Source organism: Musca vetustissima, unplaced genomic scaffold (genome assembly GCF_032173495.1).
Source record: "Musca vetustissima isolate MV318-11 ecotype Yass unplaced genomic scaffold, APGP_CSIRO_Mvet_v1 utg32623, whole genome shotgun sequence".
Classification (NCBI taxonomy): Eukaryota; Metazoa; Arthropoda; class Insecta; order Diptera; family Muscidae; genus Musca; species Musca vetustissima.
This window is the reverse complement of record NW_026887233.1, coordinates 91,073-115,130: the sequence shown is the minus strand read 5'-3', so window position 1 is coordinate 115,130 and position 24,058 is coordinate 91,073.

Here is a 24,058-nt window from a genome sequence, read left to right as displayed (position 1 = left end):
GTTCTTTACAAAATGGTTTTTGTAAAGAATCTGTTAATAGCTTCTTGAGAAAATATCCCCAACTATATATATAATTCTGAACCGATTTTATCTAAACTCGACACACTTTATTCTACACTTAATTCCGTAGCAAATTTAAGCGAACTTTCTTATTGATTAGTGATTACAATTCGTGAGTATTTTTATTCTCCCGCATTCAGTCGTTCTTTTCCAGATATTTTCATTAGTTTTCTTAAACACAACAAACGGTTGAAAACTATTAGGGTAGTGTGTTAAAAAAATTTCGACCCCGCGATCAGATTTTTAAAGGAATAATTATTACAATGTTGTATGTTTTGCAGAATGCATAAATAACAATTAATGCAGAAACCATTTTTACTCCTTAATGTTATTAATATGTAAAAGTGAGATAAAACCATGCGTACTACAGTCGAACACGATTATAGTAAACCCTGGATATACTGAACAACAGTTTTTCATATGTCATTTTTATACCCTTCACCACACTGTGGTACAGGGTATTATGTCTTTGTGCATATGTTTGTAACAGGCAAAAATAATCGAGATAGACACATGGTTCCTTTTGAGAATATGCATAGAATTACTTTCTGAGTCGATTTATGCATGTCCGTCCGTCTGTCCGTCTGTAGATGTTAAATTGTAAACAAAGTACAGGTCGCATTTATGATCCGAATTGGATGAAATTTGGCACAGCTCATTTGTTTGGCCCAAGGATGAACCCTATTGAAATTGGGAACAATCGGTTCAGATTTAGATATAGCTCCCATATATATTTTCGTCCGATTTAATGTAAACGGTCCCTATATATCTTTCGATTTGCACGAAAATTGGCACAGCGTAATGAATTAGGTCTAGAATGATGTGTGTAAAATTTCATGAAAATCGGTTCAGATTTAGATATAGCTCCCATATATATCTTCGTCCGATTTAAGGTAAATTGTGTAGCAAAGCCTCTATATATCTTTCGATTTTCACGAAATTTGGCACAGCGTAATGAATAAGGTCTAGAATAATGCATGCCAAGTTTCGAGAAAATCGGTTCAGATTTAGATATAGCTCCCATATATATCTTCGTCCGATTTAATGTAAATTGTGTACCAAAGTCCCTATATATCTTTGGATTTGCACGAAATTTGGCACAGCGTAATGAATAAGGTCTAGAATGATGTCTGCCAAGTTTCGAGAAAATCGGTTCAGATTTAGATGTAGTTCACATATATATCTTCGTCCGATTTAAGGGAACCCCCCCCCCCCATTCTCGATTTTTTATTTTTAAGATTTTAAATGGGCTGGTAAATGAATACCAATACTTGTTAAGGTTTGTAACTTGGCACATATGTATTTGAAGATTTAAAAAGGATGAAAAATAATTTACCAAAATTTGTTGTTGTTGTTTTGTTGTTGTTTTTTGGGTTCAAAGAAAAGTCCATATTTTCGATGGCGGGCATGATAACTCCTTACTGGAACATCGGAATCCGAAAATTCCAACTGTTTTAGAAAGAGGACATGTCTGGCTCTCGTATGAACTAGGATTATTGACTTCGCACAACAATTAACAAAATGGCGGAACTTTGAAAAAAATTTTATGGAAAATCGCCTATTTTTTACCACAAACTAAGTTAAAAAATAAGGAAGATCTTCACCGATTAGCTTTATCCTAGTTCATACGAGAGCTACACACTCCCAGAGAAACGTGTCAAAATTTGAAACCGATTGGATTATTAGTTTTTGAGTTATCGTGCCCGCCATTCGTTTTGAGAAAAACGCGTTTAAAGTTTGAGAAGCCCTTTAGCCGTCACTTGATGCTAACACAATAAATCGGCTATATCATTAAGAGTTCTTGAGATTTTCACTTGAAATTTTGTAGAGACATTCTAGAATTAGAGTAGATTCGAATTAAATCAAAAAAAATTTTGACACTGAGAATGGGGGGGTCCCCTTAAGGTAAATTGTGTACAAAAGTCCCTATATACATTTCGATTTCCACGAAATTTGGCACAGCGTAATGAATTATGTTTAGAATGATGTATGCCAAGTTTCGAGAAAATCGGTCAAGATTTAGATATAGCTCCCATATATAGTTTCGTCCGATTTCATGTAAATGGTGCCCCAAAGTCCCTATATATCCTTCGATTTGCACGAAATTCGGCATAACGTACTGAATTGAGCCTAGAATGATGTCTGCCAAGTTTCGATAAAATCGGTCCAGATTTACATATAGCTCCCATATATACTTTCGTCCGATTTCATGTAAATGGTGCACCAAAGTCCCTATATATCCTTCGATTTGCACGAAATTTGGCATAACGTACTTAATTGAGCCTAGAATGATGTCTGGCAAAGTTTCATGAAAATCGGTCCTGATTTAGATATATCTCCCATATATAGTTTCGTCCGATTTCATGTAAATGGTGCCCCAAAGTCCCTATATATCTTTCGATTTGCACGAAATTTGGTGCAGTCTAATAATTTAGGTCTAGAATGATGTTTGCCAAGTTTCGTGAAAATCGGTCCAGATTTAGATGGATATAGCCCTTTTTATTATAGATTGATTTTAAGTAATTGACGCACCATATATATTTTCGCCCGATTTCAAGTAAATTGGGCATCAAACTCCTTATGTTAGTCAGATTGACATAAATGTTTGCACATCGTACAAAATTGAGCATAAAATTATATAGTTGCGTTTTATAGAAGTACAGACATAGCCTAACGGATGACCTATTTATATTTGTTTGAAGTCGATTTACATATTTTATGGATAGATCTAGGTAGATTCACATTTAGATAAATATCACATATTTTATTTCATCCAATTTCATGCTAATAGTCCTGTTTAATATACCCATAGTGGTGAAGGGTATCATATAGTCGGCCCGTCCGACTTTATTACTTTTCTTACTGGTTTATTTTTAATCAATGCTGAAAAAATAAATTATGGTGGTTTATATTCTAAGGGAAACCCAAGCCCGCCATTTCCTCTTATCCAATTTATAGATTTTTTCTCATAATCTTTCCTCCAACAACCTATTTGCGGTTTACGAGTCTTGTTATTTATTTTGTAATCAAAATTCGAGTGTATTCGTTTTTTCGCGGAAAAGTTCTATCTTCCTCTGACATTTGGTCCATCTTGAGAAATGCATGCAAAATAACCTAATTTTCTTTTTTTGATTTGACGTGCGGGGACGCTGTAAACAAAATATGGTTATTTGCTTTTATTTCTTTCATCAAACCAAATATTGAAAATGTTATTGTTTTTTATTCTGAAGTTCTCTACAAAAAACGGATGTATCTTGAATATCGCAAAAAATTTGAAACCTATTGGAATCGATTTAGAAGGCTTTGATTTGTATATTACAGTTGTCAACAACAATGTACATATTAATATATGCAATTTAACGGACGAGGATAAAAAGCATTACGCAGTCGTACTAATAAGAATTGCGACATTGATTCTTTGATTGCATGCACCAAAAAGTTTTTTCAGTATGTAGGTAAATTTCACATTTTGTAGGCAAAATTTGAGATTTTCTTACTTTGACATGGTAGTTGATTTTGAGAAAACGGGATGAGTTAGAACTAAACTGTAAGCGCATATAGCATTACGCAGTCGTACTAATAATAAGAATTGCGACATTGATTCTTTGATTGCATGCACCAAAAAGTTTTTTCAGTATGTAGGTAAATTTCACATTTTGTAGGCAAAATTTGAGATTTTCTTACTTCGACATGGTAGTTGATTTTGAGGAAACGGGATGAGTTAGAACTAAACTGTAAGCGCATATAGCATTACGCAGTCGTACTAATAAGAATTGCGACATTGATTCTTTGATTGCATGCACCAAAAAGTTTTTTCAGTATGTAGGTAAATTTCACATTTTGTAGGCAAAATTTGAGATTTTCTTACTTTGACATGGTAGTTGATTTTGAGAAAACGGGATGAGTTAGAACTAAACTGTAAGCGCATATAGCATTACGCAGTCGTACTAATAAGAATTGCGACATTGATTTTTTCAGTATGTAGGTAAATTTCACATTTTGTAGGCAAAATTTGAGATTTTCTTACTTTGACATGGTAGTTGATTTTGAGGAAACGGGATGAGTTAGAACTAAACTGTAAACGCATATAGCATTACGCAGTCGTACTAATAAGAATTGCGACATTGATTCTTTGATTGCATGCACCAAAAAGTTTTTTCAGTATGTAGGTAAATTTCACATTTTGTAGGCAAAATGGCATAGCGTACTAAATTAAGTCTAGAACGACGTGTGCTAAGTTTCGTGAAAATCGGTTCAGAATTAGATATATCTCCCATATATAGTTTCGCCCGATTTTAATTAAATGGTGCACAAATTTTGTCATAGCGTACTAAATTAAGTCTATAATGACGTGTGCTAAGTTTCGTGAAAATCGGTTCAGATTTAGATATGTCTCCCATATATAGTTTCGCCCGATTTTTAGTAAATGGTGGGCCAAAGTCCCTGAAAATCATTAGATTTGCACGAATTTTCGCATAGCATGCTAAGCTTCATGGAAATTGGTGCAGATTGGTACAATCAAATCAGTTGTTCTACTCAAACAACTGATTTCATATTACATATGTCATTATAAATTGATATTTTCTAACGTACTGCAAAAATATATTTGTATTCAGTAGTGTTGAAGGGTTTTTTGGGACATCATTTGTATTTTGTGTTTTGCAAAATAGTCAGGCGTAATCCCAGTTTGTATTTTTTTATCGAAGTGAGGCACTAGCGAAATTCTCATGCAGCTTATTTTGTCGGTTAACTAAGTACTTCGCTTTGTTACAATAGACATTTGGTTTCTTTACAAAATGGTTTTTGTAAAGAATCTTTTAATAGCTTCTTGAGAAAATATCCCCAACTATATATATAATTCTGAACCGATTTTATCTAAACTCGACACACTTTATTCTACACTTAATTCCGTAGCAAATTTAAGCGAACTTTCTTATTGATTAGTGATTACAATTCGTGAGTATTTTTATTCTCCCGCATTCAGTCGTTCTTTTCCAGATATTTTCATTAGTTTTCTTAAACACAACAAACGGTTGAAAACTATTAGGGTAGTGTGTTAAAAAAATTTCGACCCCGCGATCAGATTTTTAAAGGAATAATTATTACAATGTTGTATGTTTTGCAGAATGCATAAATAACAATTAATGCAGAAACCATTTTTACTCCTTAATGTTATTAATATGTAAAAGTGAGATAAAACCATGCGTACTACAGTCGAACACGATTATAGTAAACCCTGGATATACTGAACAACAGTTTTTCATATGTCATTTTTATACCCTTCACCACACTGTGGTACAGGGTATTATGTCTTTGTGCATATGTTTGTAACAGGCAAAAATAATCGAGATAGACCCATGGTTCCTTTTGAGAATATGCATAGAATTACTTTCTGAGTCGATTTATGCATGTCCGTCCGTCTGTCCGTCTGTAGATGTTAAATTGTAAACAAAGTACAGGTCGCATTTATGATCCGAATTGGATGAAATTTGGCACAGCTCATTTGTTTGGCCCAAGGATGAACCCTATTGAAATTGGGAACAATCGGTTCAGATTTAGATATAGCTCCCATATATATATTTCGTCCGATTTAATGTAAACGGTCCCTATATATCTTTCGATTTGCACGAAAATTGGCACAGCGTAATGAATTAGGTCTAGAATGATGTGTGTAAAATTTCATGAAAATCGGTTCAGATTTAGATATAGCTCCCATATATATCTTCGTCCGATTTAAGGTAAATTGTGTAGCAAAGCCTCTATATATCTTTCGATTTTCACGAAATTTGGCACAGCGTAATGAATAAGGTCTAGAATAATGCATGCCAAGTTTCGAGAAAATCGGTTCAGATTTAGATATAGCTCCCATATATATCTTCGTCCGATTTAATGTAAATTGTGTACCAAAGTCCCTATATATCTTTGGATTTGCACGAAATTTGGCACAGCGTAATGAATAAGGTCTAGAATGATGTCTGCCAAGTTTCGTGAAAATCGGTCCAGATTTAGATGGATATAGCCCTTTTTATTATAGATTGATTTTAAGTAATTGACGCACCATATATATTTTCGCCCGATTTCAAGTAAATTGGGCATCAAACTCCTCATGCTAGTCAGATTGACATAAATGTTTGCACATCGTACAAAATTGAGCATAAAATTATATAGTTGCGTTTTATAGAAGTACAGACATAGCCTAACGGATGACCTATTTATATTTGTTTGAAGTCGATTTACATATTTTATGGATAGATCTAGGTAGATTCACATTTAGATAAATATCACATATTTTATTTCATCCAATTTCATGCTAATAGTCCTGTTTAATATACCCATAGTGGTGAAGGGTATCATATAGTCGGCCCGTCCGACTTTACTACTTTCCTTACTGGTTTATTTTTAATCAATGCTGAAAAAATAAATTATGGTGGTTTATATTCTAAGGGAAACCCAAGCCCGCCATTTCCTCTTCTCCACTTTATAGATTTTTTCTCATAATCTTTCCTCCAACAACCTATTTGCGGTTTACGAGTCTTGTTATTTATTTTGTATTCAAAATTCGAGTGTATTCGTTTTTTTCGCGGAAAAGTTCTATATTCCTCTGACATTTGGTCCATCTTGAGAAATGCATGCAAAATAACCTAATTTTCTTTTTTTGATTTGACGTGCGGGGACGCTGTAAACAAAATATGGTTATTTGCTTTTATTTCTTTCATCAAACCAAATATTGAAAATGTTATTGTTTTTTATTCTGAAGTTCTCTACAAAAAAAGGGAGGTATCTTGAATATCGCAAAAAATTTGAAACCTATTGGAATCGATTTAGAAGGCTTTGATTTGTATATTACAGTTGTCAACAACAATGTACATATTAATATATGCAATTTAACGGACGAGGATAAAAAAATAATTTTTGACGAAAAAAGCAACATTTTTAAATAAATTCACATCATGGGTTACGTCGGTGGAAAATAATGACAAAAAGAAAAGTAAAGAATTAAAAAAAGAAATATCAAGCCTAGATATTATACAACAGGGGAGACCATTTACAGATGGAGTATATGTTAACAAAATATTAGTCAAAACTATGCCAAAATTACATGGTTGTGTTGAGTTTGTAGAATCTCTGCCCTTGTCACGCAGAAGTGTTGCTCGTAACAGCATTTCTTTGACCACATGCGTCGAAAAAGAAATTGCGGAGATACTACAAACATGCAAACGATTATTTTCTGCTATTGATGAAAGCACTGATATTAACGGTATTAGTCAAATTGTTATTTGTGTGCGATCGGTGCGATATTAATATATGATTTGTTGGGATATTAATATATGAAGTTGGGATATTAATATATGAAAATTAATATATGAAGCAGTCAACGAAAAGCTTTTAAGCTTTTCGTTGACTGCTTCAACGAATCAAATAAATTGGCTGGGGTTTGCACCGATGGTGCCAACGTAATGATTGGGCGAGTTAAAAAACACGGACTAAAATTTGATAGTTTTCATTGCATTATACACCTGCTGGCTCTGGTATCAAAATTTTTAACCATCAATGAAAATCGCCGAAAAGCTAATTAATAGAATTCGAGGAGTCCATCACTCGCTTACCCATCGCAAGTTTGTGAACTTTTTAAAAACAAGGGGTCATCTCATTGCGATTTAAAAATGTTCACCGATGTAAGTTGGCTAAGTCGAGGTGATAGCCTCAATCGTCTATTTGAATTATGAAAGGAAGTAGAGTTTTTGGAACTTGAAAAAATAGACGAATATGTCTTACTACAAAATCAAGAGTTCATAATAGATTTAGCATTTTTATCAGATATTTCGTCTCTTTTGAATGAAGTGAATTTAAAACTTCAAGAAAAAGTGAAAAGTGAGGCTTGGAAGACTGTAGTAAATTTTCAAAAAGATCTTCTAACCCACAAACAAGATTTTCAAGTAAACATTTTTTCCAAATTTTCCAAAAACAGGGAAATTTTCAACGATAACTATATGAAAAAAATAATTGATTGTATATACATTATTGATAATATCTATCATAATATAGACGAACGGTTTAAGGATTTTAAAGCTGTACAACCTTTGTTGGAAGTATATGAAAACCCATTTACATGCGACGTTTCACAATATCATTTGGAAGTTCAATGTGAACTTTTTATACTCAGAAGCGAAATGGAAGCGCCGAATATAGTATTATTGACTTCGCACAACAATTAACAAAATGGCGGAACTTTGAAAAAATTTTATGGAAAATCGCCTATTTTTTACCACAAACTAAGTTAAAAAATAAGGAAGATCTTCACCGATTAGCTTTATCCTAGTTCATACGAGAGCTACACACTCCCAGAGAAACGTGTCAAAATTTGAAACCGATTGGATTATTAGTTTTTGAGTTATCGTGCCCGCCATTCGTTTTGAGAAAAACGCGTTTAAAGTTTGAGAAGCCCTTTAGCCGTCACTTGATGCTAACACAATAAATCGGCTATATCTTTAAGAGTTCTTGAGATTTTCACTTGAAATTTTGTAGAGACATTCTAGAATTAGAGTAGATTCGAATTAAATCAAAAAAAAATTTTGACACCGAGAATGGGGGGGTCCCCTTAAGGTAAATTGTGTACAAAAGTCCCTATATACATTTCGATTTCCACGAAATTTGGCACAGCGTAATGAATTATGTTTAGAATGATGTATGCCAAGTTTCGAGAAAATCGGTCAAGATTTAGATATAGCTCGTATATATAGTTTCGTCCGATTTCATGTAAATGGTGCCCCAAAGTCCCTATATATCCTTCGATTTGCACGAAATTCGGCATAACGTACTGAATTGAGCCTAGAATGATGTCTGCCAAGTTTCGATAAAATCGGTCCAGATTTACATATAGCTCCCATATATAGTTTCGTCCGATTTCATGTAAATGGTGCACCAAAGTCCCTATATATCCTTCGATTTGCACGAAATTTGGCATAACGTACTTAATTGAGCCTAGAATGATGTCTGGCAAAGTTTCATGAAAATCGGTCCTGATTTAGATATATCTCCCATATATAGTTTCGTCCGATTTCATGTAAATGGTGCCCCAAAGTCCCTATATATCTTTCGATTTGCACGAAATTTGGTGCAGTCTAATAATTTAGGTCTAGAATGATGTCTGCCAAGTTTCGTGAAAATCGGTCCAGATTTAGATGGATATAGTTATTATAGATTGATTTTAAGTAATTGACGCACCATATATATTCTCGCCCGATTTCAAGTAAATTGGGCATCAAACTCCTCATGCTAGTCAGATTGACATAAATGTTTGCACATCGTACAAAATTGAGCATAAAATTATATAGTTGCGTTTTATAGAAGTACAGACATAGCCTAACGGATGACCTATTTATATTTGTTTGAAGTCGATTTACATATTTTATGGATAGATCTAGGTAGATTCACATTTAGATAAATATCACATATTTTATTTCATCCAATTTCATGCTAATAGTCCTGTTTAATATACCCATAGTGGTGAAGGGTATCATATAGTCGGCCCGTCCGACTTTACTACTTTCCTTACTGGGTTATTTTTAATCAATGCTGAAAAAATAAATTATGGTGGTTTATATTCTAAGGGAAACCCAAGCCCGCCATTTCCTCTTCTCCACTTTATAGATTTTTTCTCATAATCTTTCCTCCAACAACCTATTTGCGGTTTACGAGTCTTGTTATTTATTTTGTAATCAAAATTCGAGTGTATTCGTTTTTTTTCGCGGAAAAGTTCTATCTTCCTCTGACATTTGGTCCATCTTGAGAAATGCATGCAAAATAACCTAATTTTCTTTTTTTGATTTGACGTGCGGGGACGCTGTAAACAAAATATGGTTATTTGCTTTTATTTCTTTCATCAAACCAAATATTGAAAATGTTATTATTTTTTATTCTGAAGTTCTCTACAAAAAACGGATGTATCTTGAATATCGCAAAAAATTTGAAACCTATTGGAATCGATTTAGAAGGCTTTGATTTGTATATTACAGTTGTCAACAACAATGTACATATTAACATATGCAATTTAACGGACGAGGATAAAAAAATAATTTTTGACGAAAAAAGCAACATTTTTAAATAAATTCACATCATGGGTTACGTCGGTGGAAAATAATGACAAAAAGAAAAGTAAAGAATTAAAAAAAGAAATATCAAGCCTAGATATTATACAACAGGGGAGACCATTTACAGATGGAGTATATGTTAACAAAATATTAGTCAAAACTATGCCAAAATTACATGGTTGTGTTGAGTTTGTAGAATCTCTGCCCTTGTCACGCAGAAGTGTTGCTCGTAACAGCATTTCTTTGACCACATGCGTCGAAAAAGAAATTGCGGAGATACTACAAACATGCAAACGATTATTTTCTGCTATTGATGAAAGCACTGATATTAACGGTATTAGTCAAATTGTTATTTGTGTGCGATCGGTAATATCCCAACATACCATTCAGTAATCAAATCTCAATACCACTTGAGAACAAGCTTATAATAATAGTTGTTCTTAAGCTTTTTTTAGTAATATTAAAAAACTATTGTTAAAATGTGAATTCACAAACAGTTTTCAACTATGCTTGAGAAACTATTGTTGTACACAAATGTTTCCCAATTGCAAGAATAAGCTTTTAGTAATATTACACAAGTAATTGTATCATAAGGGTTCCATTTTGATTTTTCTACAATTATTAATAAACATTTCTCAAGATTTTCTCAACACTTTTTCAAGCTTAATGCTTGTGTTGGTAAGCTTAATATAATATTATTCTGAATACTTTTGGTTTGTTGGGATATTTGGGACCATGGCAAACCAGGCAAATTAATATATGAAGCAGTCAACGAAAAGCTTTTAAGCTTTTCGTTGACTGCTTCAACGAATCAAATAAATTGGCTGGGGTTTGCACCGATGGTGCCAACGTAATGATTGGGCGAGTTAAAAAACACGGACTAAAATTTGATAGTTTTCATTGCATTATACACCTGCTGGCTCTGGTATCAAAATTTTTAACCATCAATGAAAATCGCCGAAAAGCTAATTAATAGAATTCGAGGAGTCCATCACTCGCTTACCCATCGCAAGTTTGTGAACTTTTTAAAAAACAAGGGGACATCTCATTGCGATTTAAAAATGTTCACCGATGTAAGTTGGCTAAGTCGAGGTGATAGCCTCAATCGTCTATTTGAATTATGAAAGGAAGTAGAGTTTTTGGAACTTGAAAAAATAGACGAATATGTCTTACTACAAAATCAAGAGTTCATAATAGATTTAGCATTTTTATCAGATATTTCGTCTCTTTTGAATGAAGTGAATTTAAAACTTCAAGAAAAAGTGAAAAGTATAAGTGAGGCTTGGAAGACTGTAGTAAATTTTCAAAAAGATCTTCTAACCCACAAACAAGATTTTCAAGTAAAAATTTTTTCCAAATTTTCCAAAAACAGGGAAATTTTCAACGATAACTATATGAAAAAAACAATTGATTGTATATACATTATTGATAATATCTATCATAATATAGACGAACGGTTTAAGGATTTTAAAGCTGTACAACCTTTGTTGGAAGTATATGAAAACCCATTTACATGCGACGTTTCACAATATCATTTGGAAGTTCAATGTGAACTTTTTATACTCAGAAGCGAAATGGAAGCGCCGAATATTGTGGAACCTTGCAGTTTTTGGAAAAATACTGACAGTTCCGAAAATCCTTATCTCAAGGATATTTCCTATAAGTGCGTCGCATTTTTCCCGTCAACGTATTTGTGCGAACAAATATTTAGTGATTTGTTCGAAACAAAGAAATAGGTTAAATGCGACGCACTTAAAAAGTATTATGCTCATAAGGAATTATACTTATTAATAACCAGGTTGTAATTAGACAATCAATAACAAATAAGCGCACTCAACCCGACACGTGTTCACTGGCCAACGTAATATCAGCCACTGTACTGAAAATTTTTCTTCAAGTGCATTTTCGTTTCTCTCACACATACAAACACAATTTTCATTCTGTGCATCCCTGGTTTAGAGATAGAGATAAAGATCATATATTTAAGTTCGTTTCGTCTTTTAGGATACATATGTAGAATATGCCCAAAGTGTTGAAGGGTATCATATAGTCGGCCGAGTCCGAATTTACTACTTTCCTTACTGTTTTCTATTAATGATGTTTTAACAAAAATTATTATAACGAACACTTAAAACTTAAAACTATAACGTATTATTTTAAAAGCATTACAGGATAATGCTACATGCTAATACTATATGTGGTAAAAAATTTACAATTTATTTCATAATTTGAAGTACAGTGTTTGCTCCCGACACTTTTGGTCTGTTCCCGTACTGCAAGAATCTACTCGATTTTACTATTTTCTTCGATATCATAAAGGAAAATTTGTTATCCTAATAAGAACTAGTAGATTCTTGCAGTACAGGAACAGACCATTTATTATTACAAAAATAAATAAAACTTATAAATAACTTAAAAACTAATATGAACTTAAACTAAAATAAACAAGTGAAAAAGCGTTAAGTTCGGCCGGGCCGAACTTTGAATACCCTCCACCATAGAAATACTGAACAATTTTTGAAATGAAAAAATAGGGAACATACATATAACTACAATTCTACCAATCAATTGTTGTAAACCAAATAGATATTGAAGCAATTTCTCAAACTTGGTGTTTTTATTATATAAGAGGTTATGCCTAATTAATGACCGATATAGCTCAAGCTCCAAGCTAATAATTTAGTTTTGAATCCCAATACCGTGCATCACCCTAATTATTAAATATGTAAGATGTTTTATATAGGACCTGGGCCTAAATGCGGGTCGATATAGTTCATTCTCAAACCTTATGTTCTAGTTTTTATGTCGATATCCTCCGATAGAATAATGATTTCAACATATGGCTAAATCGACTAAATCGTTTCAGAATTCCATACCATGCAGTGTATGAATTGAAAATTTCGTCTACAGAATATCCCCCATTCTATGGTGGAATACAGCTATATGGAGATAACCCCAACGCAAGAAAAAAATTAGATAGCTATTTTAATATAAAAATGGGGTTATATGGGGACTACCCCTAAAATGGGGCGAATATTAATAATTTTTGTAGGGAGATTTGTTACCATATTCGGTTGAAAAACGCGCTCAAGAACCCCAAAATACCGAAAATTGGGGGGTACCCTTATATGGGGGCTATCAGTAAAAGTGAACCGATGTATATAATTTTGGTTTAAACATTTGGCACCAAATAGGAACCCAATGTACCAAATTTCAGCGAAAAACGTGCTCAAGAACTCGAAAATACCGAAAAATGAGGGGTACCCCTATATGGAGCCTATAGGAAAAAATGGACCTATATTTATAATTTTTGGTGGGGAGATTTGCTACCCAATAAGAACTCAAAGTACCAAATTTCCTCGCAGTCGGTTGAAAAACGCACTCAACAAATTTAAAAATTCCGAAAATTGGGGGTACCCTTATATGGGGGCTATCAGAAAAAGTGGACCGATGTTTATAATTTTTGTGTAGATATTTGACACTAAATAAGAACCCAATGTACCAAATTTCATCGAATTCGGTTGAAAAATGAATTCGGTTGAAAACGCGCTCAAGATCCCCAAAATACCGATAATTAGGGGTGCCCTTATATGGGGGCTATCCGAAAAAATAAACCTATATTTATAATTTTTGGTGGGGAGATTTGCTACCCAATAGTATCAAATTTCAGCGAATTCGGTTGAAAAACGAGATCAAGAAACCCAAAATACCGAAAGTTGGGGAGCTATCTTCGAACTTGACCTGAATGCAGACAAAAGACTCCATGCAAAATGTTGGTGATCTATCTCAATTCATTTAGACGCTAGAGTGATTACAACAGACGGACGGACAAAATAACATATATTTATAATTTTTGTGGAGATATTTGGTACTTATTAAGAACCCAATGTATTAAATTTCAGCGTATTTGGTTGAAAAACTCAGCACCCCAAAATACCGAAAATTGGGGGGTACCCTTATATGGGGGTTATCCGAAAAAATTGACCTATATTTATAATTTTATGTGGAGAGATTTGGTACCTATTAAGAACTCGAAATACTAAATTACAGCCAATTCGGTGGAAAAATACGATCAAAATGAATATTTCGATGAGTTACAAACGGAATGACAAAATTAATATACCCTCCATACTATGGAGGAGGGTATAAAAAAAACTTTCCCCTATGCGTGCCGGGAGTAGAACATTTATAAAAGTTGCTCTTATAAAATACCAATCGCCGAAAGATAATCACACCTATTCCGTATGTCGTCGTCGTTGCTTTGTCGACATCACTTCGCATCGACATCGACATCACCTCGACACTGATTTGGTATTCTGTAACACTCATGCGACGATGTCGACTATTTATCGATAATATCAACAAAACTAAAAACACATCTCTAAAATTGAGTCAGCTGTTCATTTTCTTTGATATTTTGGCTTAAGTTGACTTTCATTTTCTTTGATATTTTGGCTTAAGTTGACTTTAGGGCCTTATCTCCAATTTTTCTGAAATTTTTACCACAGGTAGATCTCGTCTCCCTCATGACGAAAATATATGGCATTCATGGGAGAAGTCCGTTCTTCATGAGATATGGACCTCTAAAGTTGCGGAATTCATATGCTCATAACAGCGTCCTTTATGGACCGATGATGGTAATGTTGACGGCTATTAAGAAATGCATGTTTATTTAAAATGTTCGATCGCGTAGCCGAATTTTCCATTATAGATAGCCGTCCAAAATGGTCATTGAAAAAAATTGATTTAGGCCTGTCTATAGGAGAATGTCTTAAATCACTGGCCAAAGGCCGGTTATTTTGAATAATTTTTAATTAAAACTAATTTATGTGAAAATATGTGTACGCTTTACAACCATACCAATATTACCTTCATCGGTATATAATTGACGAACTTATGAACAAAGGAATTTCGGAACTTCAGGGGGGCTACTCTGTATTGCGATGCGTGAGAAAAATTGTAACGCATCGCGTAATTGGTACTCTCTAATTCGTTTTCGTATCTCCTTTCGCATCTACTTTACGCAAATGTGGCATCACCGCACTCTGTAATACGAAAACGCATGTCAAACTCGTTCGTTAAGCGCAAATATCTTGCGTTAACAAAATGCGAAACATATAAGTAAGCTCCATTAAAGGTTTTATTTATATATAAATTGTAAATTATTTTAAGTAAAAGGCAAAAAAGTCACAGTTACAGACTCAGCAACGTCAGTTCCTAACTTCAGTAGATTTTATGGGGCAACACAGTGATTTGGCAAAGGGACAGTTGCAGAGTTCAAATGCGAAACAACGCGCCAACAATTTCTGGACAAAACTGTCTGATGACCTCAATTCAAATTGACCTCCTGTAAAAGATGTCGGTGGTTGGAAAAAGTAAAATATTATTTTTTTATATAAAATGTGAAACTATGTGTGCATATTTATAGGTTGGTGTTGATAACCACCTTGTCCAAGCAATTTCAAAGCAGCGGCCTCTTTTATTGGAGTTGGAATTGTTGTGGATCTATTTGAAACGACGAGCGTTTGAAAAATACATAAACGAATCTTTATTGAGACATTATATATAAATCTATAAAAATTAAATATTTGAAAACATTTGTCACATAATTCGTACTTATATTTTCATACCCGTGGTCACTTAGGGAGAGTATATTTGATAGATCTCATAAAATTCTTTTTTTTTAATTAGTCATCATTTTTGTTTAAAAAAACACTCGTACCACACAAAAATATGTTTTCATTTACAATTTTTTGACGTTTCCTTTTGTCATTCTTCGTTATTGTTTACTTTGTGGCGACAGTGTTGCCCCATTTTCAATTTAGTTTGCGAATGCGTTTGCGTGAACGTTACAGAGTACCAAATTGTACTCTTAACGCATTTAGCTTTCGCATCGCACTTGCTTTCGCAACGCAATACAGAGTAACCCCCCAGAGGTCTATATTTCGGGATGTTTGGCTCCTCCCATGAAAATCATAAATTTTCGTGATCAGGGAGACGAGACCTACGTGTGGTAAAAATGTCATCCGATATGAGCCTCTAAACTTATAGTACGTTTACATTTAACCGGATTACGTTAACCCACTGGGTTTCAATTGTCAATTCCTTTACATATATGTCAAATAAATCCTCATAAAGTAGGTTAACCCGGTAAAAAGTTCTAATGTATATTCCGTTTTATATTATTCCCTTTTTAGTATATACAGTGCTGTTCAGAAAAATAGATTCACCTTCATTTAACATCTTTGTGGCCAATAAAACACTATATGAACGCGGTTACAATTTTTTTTTTTTGTTTTGGTAATATTATAACATAAATAACATAAAAAATATATAAATCCAAAATATCTAAACCAAAAATCTACGTATTCATCATTATTATACAAAATCAGCGATTTTTTGCTTTTCAATAAAATAGATTCATTGACTTTGGAGTTCTGAAAAAATTTTGTTCGTAATTAAAACTTTTTAATTCCTTTATTTACACTTTATTTACCTTAGTACTTAGTGAAGTACCCCTTATTTTGAATGACTGGCATAGAGTCAACAAGTCTCTGACATGTTTCTATTGGAATGTTTTTCCACGATTCTTTGCTAACTCCCATAACTCTTCTTTATTTGATGGGTTTTTCATGGTAGAGATGCTTTAACAATTTTCCATAAGTTTTCGATAGAATTTAAGTCCAGTGACTGTGCCGGCCAGCTTAAAACCTCTACGTCATTATTTTGAAACCAATCATTAGCTCGATTCAATGTATGCTTCGGGTCGTTATCTTGTTGAAATACCCATCTAAGCGGCATTTCCCATTCAGCATAGGGCAGCATGACGTTGTTCAATATATTCGTGTAATAAATTGCATCCATTGTTCCTTCTATTCTAAATAGAGGCCCTGTACCATGGTAGGAAAAACATCCCCATACCATTATATTTCCTCCACCATGTTTAATGGCTTTTCTTGTGTATTTTGGAAGAAGTTCGGTGTTCGGAGGTCTTCTTACGGTCAAACTACTCCTATCAGAGTTAAACAAATTAACTTTAATTTCGTCTGACCATAAAATATTTCTCCACTTTTGAATGGGCCAATTTACATACTGCTTTTCAAATTCTAATATTTTTTTTGGGCGTTGTTTGGATAAAAATGGAACTTTTCTGTTGGTTTTGGATTTTAAATTATTTCTGAGTAAAATCCTTCTGATTGTTGGAGTAGAAACATCAAGGTTATATTCTTTTTTAATGGCAGAAGAGGTTGCAAATGGATGTTTCTTTACATGACGAACTATTTTCCTTTCCATAAGGTGTACGATTTTTGATTTTTTTCCTCTAGTTTCTGGCTTAAACTGATAATTTACAGCAATTTGGACCATTTTATATGATCAGCCGATAATTGCTGCAATTTGTCTATAGCTCTTGCCTTCATTATGAAGTTTCTTTATAATATCCCTGATTTCAGGACTGCAGTGTTTACCTCTGCCCATTTCTAGTTTCAATATTTTATTTTTTAATTGATTTGTTTAATATAATTATTAAAAACTAATCAGACTTACCGTTTAGTGCAATAACTTTCAAACAACAGCGTTTTAATTTTAAAAATCAATTAATTTTTTAAAGTGAATCTATTTTATGGAGCATGTGTTCTCCCAACAATAAATTTAAGAAGACTGTCGCTTGCAACTTTGGAAATGTAACTTTATTACATTCAGAGGAGATGAGTAAACAAGGTGCAGTTACTTTTTTACGTATATTTCTAACTATATGAGATTTAGAAGTGAATAACTTTTTCGAAAGCAGGTGAATCTATTTTTTCTTTTTTTTTTTTTGAACCGCACTGTATTTTTTTTTAATTTTACAGGTCACATTTATGATCCATAATGGGATAAAATTTATACTCCGATGAAACTTTATTTGGCACAAAGACGAGCCCAATTGATAGTGGTCAAAATCGGTTCAGATTTATATATAGATCCCATATATTTTTCTTTGTTATTTACACCTAATTTGGCAATACGCATTGAATAGATTCTAGAATGATGTATCCTGTTCTTGTTCGGTCATGTTTTTTTTTAATTTCTTAAAAACAAATTGTTCCAACACTTCAGTCGTCAACTAAAACAATGACGAAGAAATCTTCGGCACCGTCGTCGTCACACTTTGTTACGGAATACCAAAAATGTTTCAATAGTTATCGATAAATGTCGACAACGACATAGGGAATACCAATTTGCAAAAGTCGACTCTCTACGTCGTCATTTTGTGTCGACGACGACATACGGAATAGGGGTGAATAATTTGTATTTGTCCAACCATACTCACGTTCACAATTTAAAATGCCTTTAAGTATGTTTCACAGTGGGAAAAATGCAGATCTAGCGCGCAGAAAATAAAAGTAGATGTTTTACTGTATGTTTATCGATATTTTGGATATGAATAGATTTAGATGGACAATTTTAATTATTTTAAGATTTTTTTTTTTTTTTTGGAAAAAAACTTAAATTTTTATTTGAAAATTACTATTTTGAAGCTTTTTAAACATTTTTTAATAAGCAACATTTTTCGTTATAACTACTCCTAAAATGGGAGCTTCTTTAACTACTGGATCCTCCAGTAGTTTAAGGACTTCTTCAGATAGTGGCTCACTATATCGATGGTTAAGAGATGTACTACGAGACAAACTTGATGTTTTTGGATCAGAAGAAAATAGCAACCTATTGAAAAGATCCCTCATTGTTTCCTCACGACTAATTTTTCTGGTGTACAGTTCCCTGTAGTTCCGAAAGTCCTTATTTCTGGATTCCATGGCTTCTTCAGACAACATTCCTATGGGCAAATCGGCACATTTAATTATATCAGCTCCATGCACTAATGGACATCATAAAGAATATGTTTTACAGTTCAAGTATGTGGAACGCTACGATTTGTATTGTTCCGACCAGTGGAACCCTACGATTTTTGGTATACCACTGCCAATGGAACACAACGATTTTTAATGTACCGCAGTCTTAGCGTACCGCAGCAGGTACGCTAAGATTTTCGTTGTGCTCCGGAACAGTAACGCTAAAAATATTTTTAGTGGTTGTGTACCGGTACAGTACGTTATTTTTTGTGTACCTATCCACCTTGGTACGGTACAGAACACTATGGAACGGTACCATAATGTTTATTTTCGAACGCTGAAAGGCATACAGGAGTACCGGCCTTAAACTTACTTTGTAAATTAGTAATTTCGTATTTTTGGGTAAATATTTGTTATTAAACAATCGTTATAAAGCGGCTTTTAATTATCTGCAGCATGCTTCTTAAATTTTAGTAATTTATCAAAAATAACACCTAGATATATAAGGCTATCCTTAAACTTAATTTTGTTACCATTCCAAAACAAGGACAATTTTTTACTTTCGGGTAATTCCGTATATTTACATTTGCCCGAAGCATTACGAACATATATAGCATTACATTAAGCTACATTAATTTTGATACCCAAATCAAATAAAAATTGTTTACTTGATTAAGATGCGTTGAGACACGCTGTAGTGCAACAAATGGAGATTCATCATGTACAAAGGTAAGAGAAACATCGGCATAAAGTATACCCTTTGATCCATTTACTTCATGAGGAAAATCGTAAATGGAAATGTTAAGTAGATGGGGAGACAATACCGAGCCTTGCGGCACTCCACATGACATTGTACCCATAAATGAGATGGTATTCCCAATCTGAACACCTCTATCATAAAAAAAGCTCTTGAATAACACTGTGCGACACGAAAAATTTTCAGGGGTTCTAATGTACAAATTCTGTTTAGTTGGAGTCCCTGTACCACGAAAATACCTTTGGGTTTTCTGGGTCACTTCGAAAATTAATTTTATAACGGTAAATGTAGGGAAAACGTGGTCTAATAGATTTTCAATTAGAGACGGGAAAAACATATTTAATTTATAACGGATTTATATTATTGGAATATGAAAAAATAAGGAACCGTAAGGGTTATAAGTTATATCAAATCATGTATAAAATAACTGTTATTATATGGCTTAAATAAAAAAATCCATTTTAATTATTTATTTATTAACGGAAAAAATAAACGTTGATTTTTAACAGTTAAAAAATGACTGTTATTTTTTCCGTTAAAAATGAAACTTTTTCTACAATTTTTATTTCTTCCGTCAAAAATAAAAGTCTTTTTGTGATTTTTATTTTTTCCTTCAAAAATAAAACTCTTTTTGGGACTTTTATTTTTTCCGTCAAAAATATAACTCTTTTTGGGACTTTTATTTTTTCGTCAAAAATAAAACTCTTTTTGGGACTTTTATTTTTTCCGTCAGAAAATAAAACTCTTTTTACGTAAATAAACATATAAGGTTTGGTACCTGGTATATAACCTTTGACCTAACAGTCAGGGAATGATTATTTAATTAATATTCATGATTTTATACACTATAGACTATTTTCTAAAATTTTATAACAAATATTTTTTACATTTGATCTTGATCACTTATGTGTACACTTATTGTAATAAGAACAGGGATTTATAAATTGTAATTTTATAACTGATTACGATTTGTATAAGATTCTTTGCGTAAAAAGAGTTTTATTTTCTGATGGAAAAAATAAAACTCCCGAAAAGAGTTTTATTTTCGGACGGAAAAAATAAAAATCCCCAAAAGACTTATTTTTAACGGAAAAAATAAAAATCCCAAAAAGACTTTTATTTTTAACGGAAAAAATAATAATTTTTAACTGTTAAAAATCAACGTTTATTTTTTCCGTTGAAAAATTATTCTCCACATGTGAATTGAGAGCGTTTTCTCAAGATCACCCAATATCCTTAATGAGGTCGTCAATACGAATCTATTGGTATATGACACTATATGTGTCCCATATCTCTAACACAAAGATTTTTTTCGCATTTTTAAAAATAACGGTTATTTTCGGTCCCTGGGGAAAATACAAATAAAAAGGCAAAATTTATTTTTCTTCGGACTGTACGATGAAATTTTGACATCGAAAATTAGAAAAATCAAAAAAAAATCGGTTAAAAAATGGATGACTTGTACAAATTTTTGTATTGATTTTATGCATATTCTGTAAAGAAACTATGGATCTATATCATTTCCATATTATGTTTGTAACAGACAAAAGGAAACGAGATAGACCCACATTTCCTTTAGAGAATATGCATAGATTCAATACAAAAATGTGTATAAGTCGTCCATTTTTTACACGATTTTTTTTTTTTTTTTTTTTTGATTTTGCACATTTATTTAATTGTCTTCCCCGTAATATAATAAAACTTATACGGCTTGATATCATATTTTTCACATTTCAACCACTGTAACTCAGCCAATCCGCAACCGATATAAATCCGTTAAAAAGAAATGAAGTTATACGCGTTTCAAAGTGAAAATCTATGAAACCAAGTTTTTCTCTACATTCACCCTTATAAAACTAATTTTCGAAGTGACTCAGAAAATCAAAGGTATTTTCGTGGTCCAGGGACTCCAACTAAACGAAATTAGTACATTAGAACCCCGGATTTTTTTTGTATCACATTGTAATTTAACCATCGCAGGTTGGAACCCAATTGAAATCAATTTATACAAAATACCATTATGGTAGGCTTTGTCGAAAGCTTTTTCGATATAAAGAGAGACGGCGACAGTACATCTTCCTTCCCTTAAATTCTGTACAATTTCATTATGAAATTTCAATAATGCGTAAACAGTGAAATTTTCCTTTTTGAATCCAAATTGATACTGGGATATATAAGAGTCTTGCAAACCTAAATTCATTTTGTCCTTAATAATCTTCTCAAAGAGTTTTGTTAAATTAGAAAGTGAGGAAATGGCCTTAAATTATTAATGTCATTGTTGTCAGGTTTTTTCCGAATAGTATTAATTTAGCTATCTTCCACGCTCGGGGGGAATAACCGTTATTAATACAATTACTTAATATAACTGTTAACATTTTACAATTTCAACAAGAGACCTCAAACATGTGTAAATAGGGTTGTTTTGGTTGTTCAAAGACGACGTAACTTGATCAAAGGTGCACAAAAAGTCCGGAACAGTAGAAATTGTTTTGTTTATAGTGTCATCTATGTGGGATGTGTCTCTATTGGGAGGGGAACCTTGATAAATGGAAGTAAAATGATCGTTAAGGACTTCTAGTTTTTATCCGACATATTTAGCCCATTTACCGAAATATCATTTAATTTAGATTTATGATTTTTCCCGATAAGTCTGAAGATTTGCTTGTACGCCCAAGCTCCAGGTTTTATTTTTTTTCAAGTTTTTTATTAAAAATATTAGCTTTGTCTAGTTCAGCTTTTCTTTAATAATTATTTTTATCAACTGAATTTGTTTTGATTTTAACATCGAGTGTGCGAGAGTAAATTTTCTTTTTTTTTTTTTGATCTCTTTGCCAATCATATTATTTTTAATAATTTCTTTAAATTATTCGAAACTATAAATTTTGGACTTTGTCCTTTAACTTCGGAAGTGTGGATCTTTACGATCCGAACCGTTGTTACGAACTCGTCTTTAAAAGTGTATATTTCACTGTTTGATAAATTTCAGTATAATTTTTAAATGCATTCCAATTTGTATTTTTGAAGGAAATAAAGTTATCAGGAATTTTTAGTATGAAATCAAATTATGGGAAGGACAGTTCAAGTTTAAGAGGTAAGTGATCTGAAAAAGTAGGCAAAGTACATTTTGAATAATTTTGATAACCTAGTGTATTACAACACACAGAAAAAAAACGTATGTAAAATCAACATTACAAAATGTTGACTTTTCTTACTGGGATGAAGTTAAAGACAAATGGCAAAGAACATTTCATTAAGGCAAAGCGAACTGAAGTCTTGTGGTAGCAAATTACGAATTCCTTTGCAATTGCTCATTATGAACATTTCCAATCGCACGTTGTAGACAAGTTAAAGAAAATAATAAATAAATAACCAAAATATACATAACATTTCAACATGAACAAATGTTATTTCAACATGAAATTCCAAGTGGTTTCAATGGGGTTTTCGTATCATTTCAACATGTCTTCACTTTATTTTAATATGATTTCATACTTAATTCAACATTACATTCGTGTTGATTCATCATGAATTCGTGTTATTTTAACTTTAAAAATGTTAATTTAATAAGAATTTCAAATTATTTCAAAATGATAATCTCATTGATTCAACTATAACAACACAGTTAAATTTGCTTGGTTTCGTGTTATTTTTAAGAGAAAAAATGCTATTTTAATTTTACTGAAAAATCATGTTGAATGAAGCAAAATCGTTAGGAAAAATGTTGAATTTTTCTGTGTGAACTAATTATAAAGTGGTCCGAATAAGACGAACCACCTGGATAGATGGGATGTGAATCACAAATTCTAGACACATTCAAATTTTCGGTACCAAGCCAATTTGATAGTCGTTAATTTCATCCCCCAAACAAAATTTTTAGCATTTAAATCACCTGCTACTATAAAGCCATCAAAATTTTCTACAAAATTTAAAATTGACGTTAAGCCAACACACATAAGTCTGCGATCCGGAATAGTAATCTTTGTATATGAAATACCTTTTCTAATTGCTATACCTTCCCCTAGCACACTATTGTCACGCAAAGCAATAAAATTATCTAAATATATGTTTCTGCCCACTGGTAAATGCAACTCTTGCAAAAAAGCTATATTGGCTTTATATTGATCTAGTAATATGTTCAGTTCGATTTTTCTACAAATGTTGACAAGAGATCCAACATTGAATGTGATTAAGTTTAATCCTCTATGGTGAGTACTCATCTTGAACATCTTTTAGCAATTTCAAGCACTCGGCCTTTGCTTGATCCTTTGACATATGTTTGTAATTAGCCATACATTGTTTTAACCGCTCCTCCAGGGTTA